Below are 20,087 nucleotides of genomic sequence, written 5' to 3' on the forward strand. Positions count from 1 at the left end.
TAAGTAACAAAGGGTCAAACGTTAATTGCCAAAACAATGGGGATAATGTCTCCGGGGCATGTCAGAGATCTTCACAGAAGCCCCGTCTATCACAGGCCCAGAGGCCTAGGAGGAAAAAATGGTTTTATGGGCCAGGCCCAGGGCCTTGATGCTTTGTACAGTCTTGATACTTGGTGCCCTGCATCTCAGCCATGGCTAAAAGGGGCCAACATACAGCTCTGACTGTTGCTTCAAAGTGTGTAAGCCCAAAGCCTTGGCAGCTTGTACATGATATTGGGCCTGTGGGTGCACAGAAGTCAAAAATTGAGGTTTGGGAACCTCCACCTAGATTTCAGAGCATGTATGGAAATTCCTGGATGTCCAAGCAGAAGTTTGTTGCAGAGGTGGAGCCCTCATGGAGAACCTCTGGTAAGGCAGTGTGGAAGGGGAATGTGGGGTTGGAGTCCCCACACAGAGTCCCAACTGGGCCACTGTCCTCCAGACCCCAGAATGATAGATACACCAAAAGCTTGTACCTTGCACCTGGAAAAGCCACAGACACTCAATGCCAGCCTATGAAAGCTTCCAGGGGGGGCCTGCACCCTGCAAAACCACAGGATGAAGTTGTCCAAGGCCTTGGGAGCCCACCTCCTGCATCAGATGTGAGACATGAAGTTGAAGGAGATCATTTTGGAACTTGAAGTTTTAATAATTGCCCTACTGGATTTAGGACTTGCATGGAGCTTGTAGCCCCTTCTGTTTTTGCTAATTACTACGGTTTGGAATGGATGTATTTACCCAATGCCTGTACCCCCATTGTATGTAGGAAGTAACTAACTTCCTTTTCATGTTAAAGGCTAATAGGTGGAAGGGACTTGCCTTGTCTTAGATGAGATCTTGGACTTGACCTTTTGGGTTAGTGCTGGAATGAGTTAAGACTTTGGGGGACTGATGGAAAGACATGATTGTGTTTTAAAATGTGAGGACATGAGATATGGGAGGCACCGGGGCAGAATGATTTGGTTTGGCGGCATCCACCCAAAAATCTCATCTTAAGTTGTAATCCTATAATCCCCATGTGTTGTGGGAGGGACCCAGTGGAATGTAACTGAATCATTGGTGCAGTTACCCTCATGCTGTTCTCATGAGAATGAGTGAGTTCTCACAAGATCTGGTGGTTTTATAATAGACTTATCCCTCTTTTGCTATGCACTTCTCCTTTCTGCCATCATATAAAGAAGGCATGTTTGCCTCTCTTTCCACTATGATTGTAAGTTTCCTGAGGCCTCCCCAGCCATGTGAAATTGTGAGTTAATTAAACCTCTTTCCTTTATAAATTACCCATTCCCCAGCAGTTCTTGATAGTAGCATGAGAATGGACTAATACAGACACTGTGATAAATGAAATACCCATATAGAATATTTTCTTTTTTTAGGAATTGGGTGTTCATATTTATTAATATGGAGCTAGAGAAGCATTTATTCACTAATGCATTTCATTTGTGTTCTCCAATTTAAAATCACCTTTTTATCTTGCTTGATTTTTTTGTAGCTAAATTAGAAATTTATACTTTTCTCTATAAGAAATACAATGATGTTCTTTCTTATAAATTACATTCTCTGATTTTCTTGTGGGCCTGCTTCAAGAGAATCCATGTGTTCAAAATGATTCCTTGCAGTTCTCCTCATGCCTAATGCTTATTTATTCCAAATATCTGAGCAGCAATATGAGCTGATCCTTCTGGAGAAAATATGGTTTAACAGGCAAGACCACTGGGACCACTGGGTAGTTGAAGAGAAGATCACACATCCTAAGTTCTCCAGACTAGTGTAAGAAGAACACAGCTAATGACTGGATATGTAGAGCTGCCATACATTACTGGTCCCAAACCATTTTTTCCACTTGCCACTACCACAAATACAGTATAAATGCTATTCCCTTCATATTCAGCTTTACTCTTCAGAGTTTCATCTGGTCCATTATGTGTGGATGTTACTCAAAGTTCACATGGAATTCCAAAATTTCCATAGGCCTTCTGATTTTTTTAAAGTGACAATTCTCTCTGCAACCCATTCAAATTTTTTTTTTTTTTTTTTTTTTTTTTACCATTTGGAGCCCTTGAAAATTTACTTCTTTGAGTTTGCAATACAACAGTTTGTCTTTCTGTTGGCTTCAATCTCCTGATGGCCAGAGTCCCCAAAAATCATTATCAATAATACCAGCAAGAACAATTTACTGGATGGTTACATCAACACCAAATGTAGTCTTCATTCCAACCAGTGTACAGTTCTGGGGCAACCAGGATTTCTCCAGTATTTAAAAAATAGCCTGTGTAGCATGACTCATGATATCCACTTCTGTATGGCCTATAGAAAATCCAACATAGCAAAATTTTGCAAAAATTAGCTATTCCTCAGGCCACTGTGGGTCATTATTGGCATCATCCTTGAAAAACATCTCTACTCTAAGAATCAAATAGACCCAATAAAAAATGTTAAAGGGGATATGGCCAATGATCCCACAGAAATACAAACTATCATCAGAGAATACTATAAACACCTCTATGCAAATAAACTAGAACACCTAGAAGAAATGGATAAATTCCTAGACACATACACCCTCCCAAGACTAAGCCAGGAAGAAGTCAAATCCCTGAATAGACCAATAATAAGTTCTGAAATTGAGGCAGTAATCAATAGCCTACCAACCAAGAAAAGCCCAGGACCAGATGGATTCACAGCCAAATTCTACCAGAGGTACAAAGAGGAGCTAGTACCATTCCTTCTGAAACTATTCCAAACAATAGAAAAAGAGAGACTCCTCCCAAACTCATTTTATGAGGCCAGCATCATCCTGATACCAAAACCTGGCAGAGACACAACAAATAAAGAAAAATTCAAGCCAATATCCCTGATGAACATTGATGCAAAAATCCTCAATAAAATACTGTTAAACCAAATACAGCAGCACATCAAAAAGCTTATCCACCATGATCAAGTTAGCTTCATGCCTGGGATGCAAGGCTCGTTCAACATATGCAAAGCAATAAATGTAATCCATCACATAAACAGAACCAACGACAAAAGCCACATAATTATATCAAGAGATGCACAACAGACCTTCTATACAATTCAACACCCCTTCATACTAAAAACTCTCAATAAACTAGGTATTGCTAGAACATATCTCAAAATAATAAGAGCTATTTATGACAAACCCAAAGTCAATATCATACGGATTGGGAAAAAGCTGGAAGCATTCCCTTTAAAAAACACCGCAAGACAAAGATGCCGTCTCTCACCATTCCTATTCAACATAGTATTGGAAGTTCTGGCCAGGGCAATCAGGCAAAAGAAGGAAATAAAGATATTCAAATAGGAAGAGAGGAAGTCAAATTGTCTCTGTTTGCAGATAACATGATTGTATATTTAGAAAACCCCATTGTCTCAGCCCAAAATCTCCTTAAGCTGATAAGCAACTTCAGCAAAGTCTCAGGATAAAAAATCAATGTGCAAATATCACAAGCATTCCTATACATCAATAGTAGATAAACAAAGAGCCATCCATGAGTGAACTCCCATTCATCATTGCTACAAAGACAATAAAATACCTAAGAATAGAACTTACCAGAGATGTTAAGGACCTCTTCAAGGGGAACTGCAAACCACTGCTCAAGGAATTAAGAGAGGACACAAAAAAATGGAAAAACATTCCATGCTCATGGATAGGAAGAATCAATATCATGAAAATCACCATGCTGCCCAAAATAATTTAAAGGTTCAATGTTATCCCTATCAAGCTACCATTGACTTTCTTCACAGAATTGGAAAAACCTACTTTAAATTTCATATGGAACTGGAAAAGAGCCCACATAGCCAAGACAATCCTAAGCAAGAAGAACAAAGCTGGAGGCATCATGCTACCTGACTTCAAACTATACTACAAGGCTACAGTAATCAAAACAGCATGGTACTGGTACCAAAACAGATATATAGACCAATGGAAAAGAAAGAAGTTCTCAGAAATAATGCCACACATCTACAACCATCTGATCTTTGGCAAACCTGACAAAGACAAGCAATGGGGAAAGGATTCCCTATTTAATAAATGGTGTTGGGAAAACTGGCTAGCCATATGCAGACAACTGAAACTGGACCCCTTGCTTACACCTTATACAAAAATTAACTCAAGATGGATTAAAGACTTAAATATAAGACCTAAAACCATAAAATCCCTAGAAGAAAACTTAGGCAATACCATTCAGGACATAGGCATGGGCAAAGACTCCATGACTAAAACACCAAAAGAAATGGCAACAAAAGCCAAAATGGACAAATGGGATCTAATTTGTCAATTGATTGTTTCTAGCTGCGTAAGTTTAAGAAGTTAAAATTATGCTGCATTTCCAGCTATAATCTGGTCCTTGGACTGTAGGAGGACTTGTCCTGGACTATCTATAATTCATAGACATGTGTTGTTTTACCCTCATACACTTTTTTCCAATGTTCAATACATCTGTTGTTGCTATTATCCTGAGTGGGCTGAGGGTTGTGACCATACTAGGAAGAAAGGCAGAAATCTCAATTTTAAAAAATATTTTCCCATATTTACAATGGGTACAAAGTCATCTTTCTGGTAATTCTTCAATCAAGTATTTTATGGAGCTCTTATCAACATTCTACTAAGGAATCCAGCAGAAAGGAGACTGCTTTTTGGCTGAGAGGAACGCAAAATCATAATTTGTTTAAAAGATGGGAGAAGGCATATTTTTACATTAGGATTTCTGAAGCACTATGCTCTTCTTTTGTAGTACAGAATACTTTGTTGATATCCTACTCACCAACCAAATCACCCCTAGAAATGAAAATGGAAATTGTTAACTGCAAGAAGATGTAGCAGGTTCAGTTAAGCATTGATAAGTCAACATTTTTACATCTCTCTCCCTCTCAGAATTTCTCTCTAGGCAATATATCTGCTGTCAGATCTTTAGCATGTGGCGACTAAGCTTTCTGTTCCTAATCCTGAGGAGGTGCTGCCTGTACCCTCTTGAAGCTTCTCTGCCTTCTATCTTTTTCCTCTCTGAAGGGCAACACTTACTATTTTAAGGTCGAGTAAAATTACTATCAGTGTTCAAACTACTATTTTGAAGATATGGCCCCTATCCTTAAATAGTTTATGGAGAATTGTCATCCAAATCTTGTAGTTGAGATAATTAAGGTCCACAGTGATAGAGCATAATCTTAAATTACAATAGCTTTTGGAGTTAGACAGAAGTCAAATTTCTGTTCTTTATTGGATTTATCACATTGAACAAATTACTTAACTCCACTGTGTGTCAGTTTCTCATCTACAAAATGAAGATGACGAAAAATATATACGGTATTTTACGTGTTTGTTGTGAAGACTGAGTTAACATACGTAAAGCACTTAGAGCAGTGCCTGGAAGTACTCTGCAAACATTTTTGTTGTTGTTATTGCTTTTACTCAAAGTCACAGTCAGTAAATGAGCTAGCTGAGATTTAAGTTAAATTAAATTGAAACCAAATAACTCTCCACTTAAGATAATTTTGCCAGTTACAATGAAATAAATTTAGCGGTGGTTGTGATATTGTGGATATAATTCTGTAAGGGCATTTTGAACACCAGCATTTCAATCAGATATGTTTTCCTGCACTGAAACATCAGGAAATGTATGGTTTTCTCAAGTATACAATGGGGATAGTACTAAAACTACTTCATGGAGATACTAAAATATTATATGAGATAAAAATGTGATTTAATATAACTTTAAGCTTAATGTTAAAACACATGAGCAATGTATTTTATTAATATAATTATTTTGATGATATTGACAGTATTAAAGGAATCTCTCTTTTGTTGCAGTTGTCTTCCAACATCATTATACTTCTTTTAATCATGACAAACGTTTTCCTTCTGAGATTATATACAATTTTTTTTAACAGTTAGGGTGTCAGAAATAGAAATAGAGAAGGAAGAATAGAAATAGATAAGGAATAGAAACTGATAAGCTGGATAGCACCATTGCTGAATAAAAATAAGATTTAAGTATGAAAAGTGATTTCTTATGTGACTCATACATTGCCTTTGAAAATATTTCAAAATCATGACAACATGTAATTGAATGTGCAGTGTGTTTTATAAAACTACTAACAGTAAATTCATTATTTTATAATTTTACAGAGTACAGTTTGTTTTTGTTTTTTGAAGTTTTTATTCATGAAGCATGTGACTTGAATATTCTTAAAACTCACCTTCATATACTTTTAAAAAATATATACAATCATTTGTGTCCTACATTTATTTATATTTTAAAATGCTGTGTGATTCTTACAAAAGCCACTGGAGTTTACATTTAAATGGTTGAGAATAATCTTTTAAAATATCTCGTGAAGGTATAATGATCTCTGAAAGGCAATATTTATCAAAATAAGTTTAAGAAGTTAAAATTATGCTGTAGGTAGGTGTTAAAACTTTGTTTTCCTGCTATGCAGAGAAGAAAATAAAGAAATTCTGTCAATTAAAAATTTTAAGTGATTAATTAGGAAATATTTTTTCACAAGACAGCTATTCCTTTTAGAAAGCACTTTTAACCAAAATACCTTTATTCCCCCAAATACTCCATTATTTGTCATAGTGATCTATATATTCAATATATGCTAGCTAACAAGCACCAGACCCACAGTATTAGTTTTCTATGCTGTATAACAAATTATCATAAACTAAGAAGCTTAAGACAAGACACATTTATTATTGCATGCTTTCTGTGGTCTAGTCTCTCCAACATGGCTTATCTGGGATGTCTCATTGGGGTCTCACAGGGCTGGAAATCATGGTGTCAGCCCAGGATGAGTATTTATCAGAGCCTTGATGCGGGAAAGAACTGCTTCCAACCTACTTCATATTATTGTAAAAATACACTTCCTTGCAATTTTAGAGTTCATGGCAGCTTGCTTCTTTAAAAGCAGCAACACAGGGAGAAAGCAAGTCTGTTAGCAACACAGAGAATTACAAAATGCAATACAATTACAGGCATGACATACCAGCACCTCACCATTCTCTGTTTGTTAGGTGAAAGTCACAGGTTCTGCTAACAAACAAAAAGTTATATTAGAATGTGGACATAAGGAGCTGGAGCTCAATGGGCTCTCCTTAACGTTTGCTTGTCACATTCACCTACATGTTTAAGATAACTAGAAATGTTGGATATAAAATATTTTTAAAAGACTTTTTCTTTAGAATTTACATCTGTAAACCCAAATTCATATATACAATTGAATTAAGGTGTAACTTCTCTCAAAGTGGCAACATCAAATACACATTTAAACTTGAATGCATTGTTTCATTCTATATGCAAATATTTTCATTGACTAGAGCAAAACAGCACTGGGGGAATAAATTACTTTCTCTGCATGGTGAATATAATTGATTTTATGTAAAATCCTGACTACCTCCCAATTATCAAAGGAAATTGAATTTTAACATTAAGCATATATGGCACGTTGGAGATATGTATGATATAAAGATACTTGGATCAGAAAATGTCTCCTGTTTAAAAGAGTCACCGTAGCTCTTTCATTAACTAGTTGATTCAACAGAAGATGTTTACCCTCTGACAATGTCTTACCCCTTAGGCTCTATCTTTTGTGGAGAAACCATAAGCTACTTGTTAATTAGCACCCTGGCAACATTTTTAGTTTTTTATTCAAACTGTATGCTACAAATATTATTATAGCACCTCTAACTCTTGAAATACATGGTTGGTTCTACAAGTATTTTTTAATCAACAACATTGTTATTGATATTAGTATTATTTTTATCTCAAAAGTAAGTACTATACTTGGTAGACTTCTTCCTTATGGTTTTGCAGGAAGAGTATGCTTTACACAATTTGTTACAAAATCAGCCGTCATGGTAATAAAAGAGTAAAATAAAAAGTGCAAGCATCGTCTATCCAATAATTTGACAATTTTGCTAAAATCCTATCCTATTCAAAGCCATGCAGTATACTAACAAAAGCTAACTTTTTCACAAATTTCTATCCCATTTAATTCATTTGGAGTGTTTGTAAAATATCATGGTAGTAAGAGTAAAATAAAAAGTGCAAGCATCATCTATCCAATAATTTGACAATTTTGCTAAAATCCTATCCTATTCAAGACCATGCAGTATACTAACAAAAGCTAACTTTTTCACAAATTTCTATCCCATTTAATTCATTTGGAGTTTTTGTAAAATATCATAATCTAAGACATACCATTTACTTCATTAAGACAAAATCATCAGAATTGGTTCACGCCTGTAATCCCATCATTTTGGGAGGCTGAAGCGGGCAGATCACGAGATCAGGAGATCAAGACCATCCTAGTTAACACAGTGAAAATCCGTCTCTACTAAAAATACAAAAAATACAAAAAAAAAATTACCCGGGTGCAGTGGCACGCGCCTGTAGTCCCAGCTACTCAGGAGGCTGAGGCAGGAGAATTGCTTGAACCTGAGAGGTGGAGATTGCAGTGAAGAGAGATCAATGCACTGCACTCCAGCCTGGGTGACAGAGTGAGAGCGAGACTCCATCTCAAAAAAAAAAAATTAAAAAAAAAAGATAAAATCATCAGAATTAAGTTACTGAAATTAGCAATCTAGCTCTGGACAAGCTTGCATGTCAGTGAAAACTTTTCAGAAACTATTTTTTTTTATTCTTTTTGTTTTTGTTTGGCACAATGACTACAGCATTATTATTGAAGCTGTGTGGTTTTTGGAGGTACAAAGTAAATATAATTCCAGGATTAATTTTGCAATACTAGCAAAAGTCCTATTACAGAAAAATTTCTGTGCCAGTAACATGATAAACTCCTACTTGAGTTAGAGAAGTTTAAATTGAATTAACTGCATAGTATCAGTCATTTAAAAGTGTTGATGGGATATTGTAGGAAGATATTTTAAAAGCAGTGGAGGATATGGACCTTACTACATATTAACTAAAATGGCACTTTAATAAACTGCATTTCATATTTCATATTATTTAAATATCCATAATGACATAAAGTATTTTGTTTCTTACTCACTAAGGCAAACATCTTAGTTGCATATTAAAGATTACTTGTCATAAATTTGAGACAAATTAAGTTTCTGTTATGTAGCTTATACAAAAATACATTCTAGATTAAATATTTCAATGAGAAACAACTCAAATGATAAATATTTTAGTAGAAAATATTGGAAACGGGTGTTCACGGTTAACTCACAAAAACATAAATAAAAATGACTGATAAACACAAAAAAGACCAACTCCAAATAACCAAAAAATTACAATTAAAATAGTGAAAAATTAAAAATAACTAATTGGTAAAGATTAAGGAGAACGTTAAAACCTGGTGATGTGAAGGAAGTGAGAAATTAGACATTCTCTTATCTAAAGGGAGTGTAATGCTAACAACTTCCCTGGAGATTTGGTTATTAATTGTATGTGTGTGCATGTCTGTATAATATTAAAATCACATACACCTTTTCAAGTGAGCAATCCGATTCTAGAAATTTATCACATTGAACTCATCATGGCTCTATCTTCGAGAATGTATATTGCAATGTTGTTTATAATACTGTAATTTTTTATAGAAAATACTTAAATATGTAAAATAAATAAATAAATTTATGTACAGCTATGCAATAAGCTACCATATAGCCATTCAAATGATGAGGTAGAATATTTAATAACGTGAAAATATATATGTGATAATAAATGAACACTTCTGCAAACAATGTATATTATAATTTCATTTTATGAAACATAAATCTATTTATGGAAAAAAGGTATCTCTAAATGGTGAGCTTGTTGAATAATGTTTCCTAAAAAATAAGTATTATTTTTGAAAATTTAAGCAGTTAGTGCTCTAAAAATGTTGGCAACTATGTGTTTGTTCATTTATTAGGAACAGAATGTCTTCCAGATGAATTTTCATGAATATCAGTGAATAGTTTAACTGTTGCTACTTCCCATTCAGAAACATTTCAGCCACATTTAATTAAGCATATCTAAGACACTTAACTAGAAGACATTGAGCAGTAGTCATCAGAATTATTTTTCTTCCATCAAAATGGAATTTTGAATGTTTTTGTTCATTAATTACAATTAGAACTGATGCATTTCCACAGTAAGGGCCCCTAAATTGTTCAGTTCTAATAATGATGATGAGAAACAGACATTCTTTTAGGGAAACATACAAGTAACTCTCAATAATAAATTCTTATTAAGAAATAGCAAAGCTTATTTTAAGAACAGAAAACTTAGAAAACAAGTGACTTATTTTACTACTTACTGGAATAATATTTTATTAAAAAAATAAATATTGACATTTAAAAAATTGCACCAAATAGAGATATAAAATTTTATATAGCACCATAGATCCTCTATCATTTAGTGTTGGGTAATGAGAGTATGATTAGGAGCACTGTGCTTATAAACACAAGCAAACTTAATTTTAAGAAAATTAACCCTTTCATTCATTTTAATCATAAGTTCTACTTTACTAACGATCTACATACCACATGACCAAAATTTACAAAATGTATACCACGACTTTGGACGCCACTTGGTAAACCATTTTGTAGTTGGGTTGTCAAGCTATCAATTATTATATCACATTATGTAGTCATCCAATAACAGTTAACAAGTCAACCATAATAACTAGATCACAGAGTGATTAGACCAGAGACTTAATAAGAGATTAACAGCTAATTCAGATAAGACAATTCAAATATCAGATTTTCAAAATCCCTATCAGCTCAATTTGTTTTCGTCCTGGATAAAGAAAGGCATAGAAGGAACTAGAACTCCTGACCTTTAAGTATTTTTGTAGAAAGCAACCCACGATGAAATAAAGAATATAATGAATAAATCTTCATTCAACAGAATAGATTAACTTAATCAATTTTTATGCTCAATTTATGTGATATATGTGCAGACTATCAAAATATGTCAGTGGCTCCTACTTCCAGTTTCCTTCTACTTAAATAGCCATATAGCCTTGTCAGCAAAATTTGTACCTATAGTCATTTCTGCTATTATGTCTTTAGATTCATCTAGCAGACATTTTGAACATTGAGGCTCCAGACATACCTCATTTTATTGTGTTTGCCTTATTGCACTTGTTAAATTTTTCCAAATCAATTTCTTATTCAAGAAACATTTCTTTTTCAAGAGAAGGTATCTTGACATACCTCAATGTAACCAGGTTGTATTTGAAGGAAGATATGGATTTTCTGATTTCAAAATCACCCTCTACTCTGTAGTTGATTAATCAGAAAATGCTCTAAACTCTCAGATGGTGTGATCGTATTTGAGAAGAACAAGTTACTGATATGTAAAAACAAGAGAATGTCCTCACAGACTATACACACATGATTTTACCTGCAGCCTGCTACACAAAATAGTTTTAGGTTGCATCTTCATTGAGATAAACTACCATGACATCTTCTAAGACAATATTCTGCCACCCTTACAGCTGGGTATTAGTGTAGACATGCAAAGTAATCAAATATATGCATCATTTTTTATCATCGTCACCAGAAATCCCGCTTAATATGACAATAGCCAAGGTATATTGCCTGCACCTCAGAGTGTAGTAGAATAATCCTGTCACTACTTAAGCCTGGATCAAAAATAACAATATTTTTAAATAAAAAAAGAAACCCACAAAGATGAAGAAAAAATAATTTAATGATATTTTACACTAATGATAATGACCATTTTAATGGTAAGACTTTATTACAGGTTTGTTTCCCTGGGAAGCAGACTCTGAGATGGAGTTGAGTTGAGTGTACAGGAGGCTCTCTGGAGCTGAGGCAATCTCTGACTGGGCTAACGGATAAAAAAAATATTCATGTGTCTTGGAAATAAGCAATCAAATAAATGAATGACAGATGGTGGGGTCATTTTTCCTATTGTTGGAGAGGAGTGTCAGAATTTTTAACCTACGTCTCTGTAGGAAACAATTTTACCAATTAAAGTTCAATTCTTAGGTGTACTTGTTTCACAGCTGGAAATGAATTGCTTATCAAATTTTTCTTTCAGGGATTATGCTTTTGGAATTGCATCTAAAAATTATTGCTAAATTCAAGGTCATCTAGATTTTTCCCTATATTATCTTCCAGAAGTTACATAGATTTTTATTTTACATTTAGGTACATAATCCATTAGAGTTAATTTTTGTGTAAAGCTTATGCTAAGTATTTAGATTACTTTTTTGTGGTGGGGGGCGGGGTTGAATATTTGGTATTTGGTTGTCCCAGCACAATTTGTTACAAATACTATCTATTCTTTCTCTATTAAATTTCTTCAAGTTCTTTGTCAAAAATCAGTTGACTACATTATGTGACTCTATTTCTTGGGTTTCTATTCTAGTCGGTTGATATTTTTTCCATTATGTTGCCAGTAACACATTGTCTTGATTACTATAGCTTTATATGAAGTCTTTAAATAGGGTAGTGTTAGTCTTTCAACTGTAATCTTCTTTAGTATTCAAGTGCCTTTCTATATAAACTTTTTTGCGTTAATACTCCCCCTCACACAATTTTTTTAGGAAAATATTCAGCAATACAAAAAGATTGACAAAATATACAGTGAATATCCACATATCCATCACCTAGATTCTCCAATTTAACATTTGCCCCTTTTGCTTTAATCACATCTCTGCCTCTCTCCATTTCTCTCTATCCATCAATTCATGTTCTTTTTTATGCATTTTAAAGTAAGTTGCACATGTCAGTACACTTCTCTCCCAACCACCTCAGCATTCATATATTTAACATAATTTAATATTTATTTATTTGTTTGAGGAAGCATTTGGCTATGAAAATATGCACATGTATTAATGATACAATTTAAAGAGATTTTATGGGTTTGTTTTACATTATTATATTTTTATTCATTTCAGGGCAATTTAAGTTTTTAGAAAATTTGAGCAGAATGTAAGGAAGGTTTCCACATATCCTCCTATTACAGTTTATCTTATTAATATTAACAACTTGAATTGGTGTGGTTTGATTTTTATAATCCATGAAACAATTTTGATACATTATTATTAGCTAAAGTCCACTTTTTACACTAGGGTTAACTCTTCGTGTTGTACATTACATAAATTTTGACAAATGTATAATGACAGAAAAAATTTTGATAAACCTTTTAATAGTGTAAATGCCTATGATGAAATGAAATGTTTCCATCAACCCACAACTTTGCCACATGCCCCTTCCTAGTCAATTTCACCACCCTCCAGGAAACCAATCTATTTTTTTCTTGTTCTTGTTTTTATTTTTGCCTTAGATAAATTTTGTCTGCTCAAGATATTTAAATTTTTTATTATAGTAAAATATACATAACATTCACCATTTTGATAATTTTTAAATGTAAAATTCAGTGACATTAAGTACATTCATATTGTGCAGCCATCACCACTATACATCCAAGAACTTTATTTTAAACTGAAATTCTGCCTATTGAACTATAACTCTCCATTCTCTCCTCTCTTGTTTACCACTCTTGTATACCACTATTCTACTTTCTGTTTGTATGCATTTGACTTTTACGACTACCTCATATACATAGAATTATACAATGTTTGCCATTTTAAGTCTGGCATTTTTCACTTAGCACAATATTTTAAGGTTAATTTCTGTTGTAGCCTACACTGATATTTTATTTCTTTTTAAGACTGAATAATATTCCATTATATGTGTAAACCACATGTCTTGTTGAGTTTGGGCTTCTATAAAAAGCACCATAAACTAGGTCATTTATAAACAATAGAAGGTTATTTCCCACAGTTCAGAAGTCCATAAGTTCCAGATCAAGGTGTCACCATAGTTGAGTTGTAGTGAGGACACTCTTCCAGGTTGCAGATAGTCAACTTCTCATTGTATCTTCACATGGTAGAAAGAGGGCTAGACTGCCCTCTGAAATTCCTGTTTTGAGGGAACTAATCCCTTTCATAAGGACTCTAGCATCATGACCTAATTGCTCCACAAAAGCTGAAATGATACCATTACATTGAGGGTTAGAATTTTAACATATACATTTTTGGGGGGACACACATATTCAGTTTATTGCACCCCAACCTTTGCCTCCTTCTCACAAATACATGCCTTTCTCACGTGTAAAACACATTTATTCCTTCCCAAAAATCTCAAGTATTAACTCTTTACAGTGTCAACTCTAAAGCCCAAAAGTCTCATCAAAGTTCAAAGTCTCATCAAAATATTTAGATCAGATATGAGTATGATTCAAGATATGATTCAGCCTGAGGTAAAATTCCTCTCTAGCCATGAAACCAAGCAAGGTATACGCTTCCAAAATACAATGGTACAACAGGCATTGATTAGTCATTCCCATTCCAAAAATGAGAAATAGGGAAGAAGGAAGGGGTGACAGATTCCAAGCAAGTCCAACACTTAGTATGGCAAACTCTGTAAGACATTAAGTCTCAAAAATAATCCTCTCTGGCTCAATTCTTTACCTTCCAGACCCTGTAGAGCAGCAGTCCTGCCTTCTGGACCCACTGGATAGCAATGCCACCCACATAGATTGATAGAGAGCTGTCTCTAATTTGATGTACTTTGTTGTGGACCCATCAACGCTGTAGTTCTCTATTAGGATAGGGGTTATACTATCAGGGCAACACCAAGTGGTCCCATCCCTATGACTCTGCTGAGTGTTGGTCTTACACTTTGAAATCAAGGTGGAGGCAACCCTTCCCCTCCCTGCAAGGATAGTGCACTCTTAGCATATAGTGGGAGTGGCAGCCCTGATGATCCCTGAATGCTGTTCAGGTCCTTCTCTTGTCATAAAGAATAAAATGTGCTTATAGACAAATAGTTTTTTAGTCCAGTCCTGCAAGGTCTAAGAAGTCTGAAGGTCTTCCTTCATTTTGTCCAATTTTCTCTGTTCCCTTTAGTCTTAACTAAAAGTATTTCTGCTGATTTCTGCTGCTATAATCCCATTATTATTCCTAGGTTTTGTTGAGGTGATTTATTAAATCTACGGTTCATATATACACACACACACACACACACACACACACACATATATATACACACACACATATATATATTTCAAACAATTGCTTGACAACACCTTAGTGTTCCTTTCCAAATATTCTTTCTCTCTCTCTCTTTCTTTTTTTTTTTGCAGTACGAATAGGCTGAGAATTTTCCAAATTTTTAAGTTCTGGTTTCTTTTTGCTTAACAATTCCATCTTCCTTTCTCTCTCCTCACGTTTTACTATAAGTAGTCAGGAGGAACCAAACCACTTCTTCAAAACTTTGCTTAGAGATCACCTCAGCTAAATACCCAATATCATCACTCACAAGTACTATCTTTCACAAAATACTAGAACACAAACATAATTCAGCAAAGTTATTTGCCACTAAAAAACAACTATTACTTTTCCTCCAGTTTCCAATAATATGTTTCTCATTTATGACTGAGACCTCATCAAAATAGCCTTTAGTTTTCATATTTTTCCTAACGTTCTGTTCATGATCACTTAGGCATTCTCTCAGAAAATAGAAACTTCTTTACACATTTCCTCTTTTCTTTCTGAGCTTTCATTAGAATTACCTTTAAAACTTTGTTCACCAGCAATCTAGGCTTTCTCTACCGTGTACCTTAAACTCTCTAAGCCTCTACCACTTACCCATTTCCAAAGCCACTTTCATATTTTTTGGTATTTGTTGCAGCAGCACTATCATTTCTTAGTACCAAATTCTGTCTTAGATAATGTTGCTATAACAAATTACTATCTACTGGATGTATTATAAACATCAGAAATATATTTCTTATAGTTCCAGATGCTAGAAACTTGGGATTAAGGTGCTAATGTAATCAGGTTCTGGCGAGGGCCCGCTTTTATGTTGCAGACAGCCAATTTCTAATTGCATCTTTATGTGAAGCTAAGAGGACTAGAGAGCTCTTTTTGGTCACTTTAGTAAGATCACTAATTCAATTTATGAGAGCTCTACTCTCATGACCTAATTATCTCTCAGAAGTCCTACCTTCTAAGAAAGAACATCACATTTGGGTTTAGAGATTCAACACATAAATTTGGGGGTAACACAAACATCCAGTCCATTGCACCATGTTTTTTTTATCCATTCATTGGTTGATAGATATTTGAGTTGTTTACACCTTTTGGCTATTATGGATAATTCTGCTGTTACCATCAGTGTACAAATATCTGTTAGTATCTCTGATTTCAATAATTTGAAGTACATACCCAAAAATAGAATTACTAGAATCACCATACTATTTTCCATAGCAGATAATATTTCAACAATGCGCGTCAGTTTTGATATATATATAGATATCCTTTCCAATATTTAGAATTTTCTGTTATTTTAATAATAGTCACTCTAATGTGCCTAAGTTACCTCATTATGGTTTTGATTTGCATTATCCTAATGGCTAGTGATGGCAAGTGTCTTTTTATGTGCTTATTATCCATTTGTATATTTTCTTTGCAGAAAAGTTGATATTCAAGTTATTTCTCTATTATTAATCGGGTTTTTTATTGTTGTCGAGTTGTAAAAGTTTTTTGATATATTCTAGATATCAATCCTTTACAATATATTTAATGTAAAATTATTTTCTTCCATTCTGTGGGCTGTATTTTTACTCAGTTTTTACGTCTCTGTGATATATAATTTTTTTTTTTACTTTTAATGAAGTCCAATGTATTTTTCTTTCTTTTTTTGCCTGTGCTTTTTGTCTCATATAGATGAAATCATAGCCAAATACAGAGTCATGAAGCATTTTTTGAATGCTTTTTTCTAACAGAGAGTTTTACAATTTTATCTTTTATATTTAGGTCTTGAATCCACATTTTAGTTAATCTTTACAAATATATGTTTTAAGGTAAGGGTCCAGCTTCATTCTTTTGCATGTGGATATCCAGTTTTCACAGCACCGTTGGTTGAAAAGATTCTTCTTTCCACATTTGATGGTCACGGAATCCTTGTCAAAAAGTAATTGACCATATATGTGAGGGTTTATTTCTGAACTTTCTCTTTTATTCCATTCATCCATATGTCTGCCTTCATGAAAGTACCATGCTGCTTTGATTACTGTAGCCTTGCAATAAATTTTGAAATCAGAAAATGTGAGTTGCTCTTTTGTACAACTCTATGGGCTGTTTGACGTCCCTTGAATTTACCTATAAATTTTGGAATGGGTTTTTCTATCATTGATAAGAAGGTTGTTGGGATTTTTCAGAGATTATATTGAACTTGTAGATCACTTTGGGTCATTTGGATATTTTAACAATATTGACTTCAATTTATAAACATAGGTGTCTTTCCATTTTATCTGTATCTTCTTTAATTTATATCAGTAATGTTTTTTAGTTTTCAGTGCACAAGTCTTTTGCCTCCTTGGTTAAGTTTATCCCTAAGTACCTTATGCATTTTGATGCTATTCCAAATGTAATTATTTTATTAATTTATTTTTCTTATTGTTTATTGTTTATAGAAATAGCATAGCTTTGAGTTTTAATTTTTATCCTAAACATTTGCTGAATTCATTTATTAGGTTTAACAGATGTTTTTCATGTGGAATCTTTTTTCTCCATATCAGTTCATTTCATCTACAGAGATGTTACCGCTTCCCTTTTAATTTAGATACATTTATTTTATTTTCTTGTCTAACCTCTCAGACAAAAATGTGGCTAGACATGGTAGATAGGTATAAGATAAATAGTAATTGTGTTTCATTTACTAAAATTCAAATGTGTTTTTGTTGGGTGGCTTTCTTTTATTATTTTGAGCTTGTGATTAGGCCAAGTTAAGGCAGAGGTGGAAGAGGTAAAAGCTGTAAACAAGATAATAGAGATGGAAGTAATGGGAGAGAAGGAAACTTCAGAAGTTAGGGAAATTATAGAACCAGTAGAAACCATTAAAGTGAAGCCAGTACAAGCAGTGCAGCTATTAGAAACCATGAAGAACATATAGATTATATAGGTAGTAAAAAAAAAGAGATGGGGAGCTAATGGAGGTAAAGGAGTGATTGCAACCAAGTGTAGTTCTTGAATTCAGTGGAAAATAAAATTGCTTATATGCATATGGTCTAGGTTTGGAACACCCTAGGATTTTAAATATCAAAAGGAAGTATTGCACCATTTGAAAGGAATGTGAACTCCTGCCACTGCTAATTTGTTTCTGCATGTGATATGTAGCATTTTCACATATTCCAAATAGATTTTAACCTTCTACATCAAATCTTTAAAAATTTTAACTATAGCTCTAGATAAATTACTATGTCTTCTAATTTCATTAATTCCATTTACTTCCAGAAATAGAAATTTCCTTTTTATGTTTGCCATTATTACTCATAGCACATGTTTGAAATAGCCTTTAAATGCATACAATGTTTTTTTTTCTGGCAAGATACTTTTATTGTGGTAAATATACATAACAATATTTACCATTTAACAATTTTTAGTGTACATTTTTAGCGGCATTAAGTACATTCACAACTTTGTGCAACCATCATCAATATGAATTTTGAGAACTCTTTTATCATCCCAATAGAACATTGTACCTACTAAAAAATAACTCCTCATTTATATATACCCTGAGCCACTGAAAACCTCCATTTTATTTTCACTCTATATGAATTTCTCTATACTAGGTAACTTACATAAGTGGAATCATGTAATATCTGTCCTTTTGTTCGTGGCTCATTTCATTTATTATGATGTTTTCAAGATTCATTTATGTGGTAGCATATAATAAATTCCTGATGTTTTACTGCTGAGTAATAGTAATCTATTACATTGATGTACCACATTGTGTTAATCCTATTTTTAGGAATTAGAGAAATAATATTATTTAAATGACAAACTTTCCAAAGTGATCTATAAGTGCAATGCAATCTCTATAAAAATGCTCATGACTTTTTTTTGGCAGAAACGGAAAAATCCTTCCTAAAATTCATTTGGAAAATCAAGGGACTCTAGATGTCCGAAACAGTCTTGAAAAAAACTCAAAGGGCTGACATTTTCTGATTTCAAAACTTACAACAAACTGACAGTAATCAAAATAGCCTGGTGCTAAAATAAAGACATGTAGACCAGTGGAATAGGATAAAGTTGATAAATAAACCTTCATTTACTTTAAATTAATTTTAAAAGATTTATTAAAGTTCAATTGATACCAAATTTGTATATTTTGTATGTAATGTTGTGAGTTTCATCTTACCTGTGAAACCATCACCAGAATCAAGGTTATAGATATACCCATCACCTTCAAAAGTTTTGTTGTGTCTCTTTTTTTTTGGTAAGAACACTTAATATGAGGTCTACCTTTTTAAGATAATTTTAAGTGCACAATAAAATATTGTTAAATAAGGTACTATGTTGTACAGCAAATCTCTAGAACACATTCATCTTGAATAATTTAAACTTTATACCAATTGAGCAACAACTCTCCATTTTCTCCTTTCTGTAGTCCCACCATTCCTATCGCCATTTGTATGACTCTGATTATTTTAGATACCTCATATAAGTGTAGTCATGCCATATCTGTCCTTCTGTAACTGGCTCATTTCATTTAATGTAGATTAGAGTGAATATCTTGTGAAAAGTTTTTTGAAGTCCTCTATTTTGGGAATAAAATTCTATGTTTTATTTTTAATAGCTTCATGAGGTATAATTAATATACAAAACTGCACATATTTAATGTATACAAGTTGATGAGTTTGGACATATGCAAACACCTGTGACATCATTACTGCTATCAAAGTAATAGACATATCCAGCACCTTTCCTGTGTTCCTTTCTTTTTTTCATGGTAAGAACATGTAACATGAGATGTACCCTCAGCAAACGTTGAAGGGCACAATACTGTCTTGTTAAGCATAGGCACCATGTTGTATAGCAAGTCTCTAGAATGTATTCATCTTGTGTAACTGAAACTTTGTTGAACAATTCCTCATTTTTCCATCCTCCATGTTTTATGTATTTAATGTTGCATATATTTAATTTCAGTAGTTACTGCTGAATAATATTTTATTGTATTGATATATCGCATTTTATTTATTCAT

The 20,087-nt window shown here is 33.5% G+C and overlaps 1 pseudogene; it reads right to left on the reverse strand.

The window, feature by feature from the left end:
• Positions 1-1,583: 1,583 nt before the first annotated feature.
• Positions 1,584-20,087, reverse strand: part of LOC129024142 (bifunctional phosphoribosylaminoimidazole carboxylase/phosphoribosylaminoimidazole succinocarboxamide synthetase-like) — a 30,662-nt pseudogene continuing 12,158 nt past the window's right edge.

The sequence above is a fragment of the Pongo pygmaeus genome, chromosome X, assembly GCF_028885625.2.
Source record: "Pongo pygmaeus isolate AG05252 chromosome X, NHGRI_mPonPyg2-v2.0_pri, whole genome shotgun sequence".
Classification (NCBI taxonomy): Eukaryota; Metazoa; Chordata; class Mammalia; order Primates; family Hominidae; genus Pongo; species Pongo pygmaeus.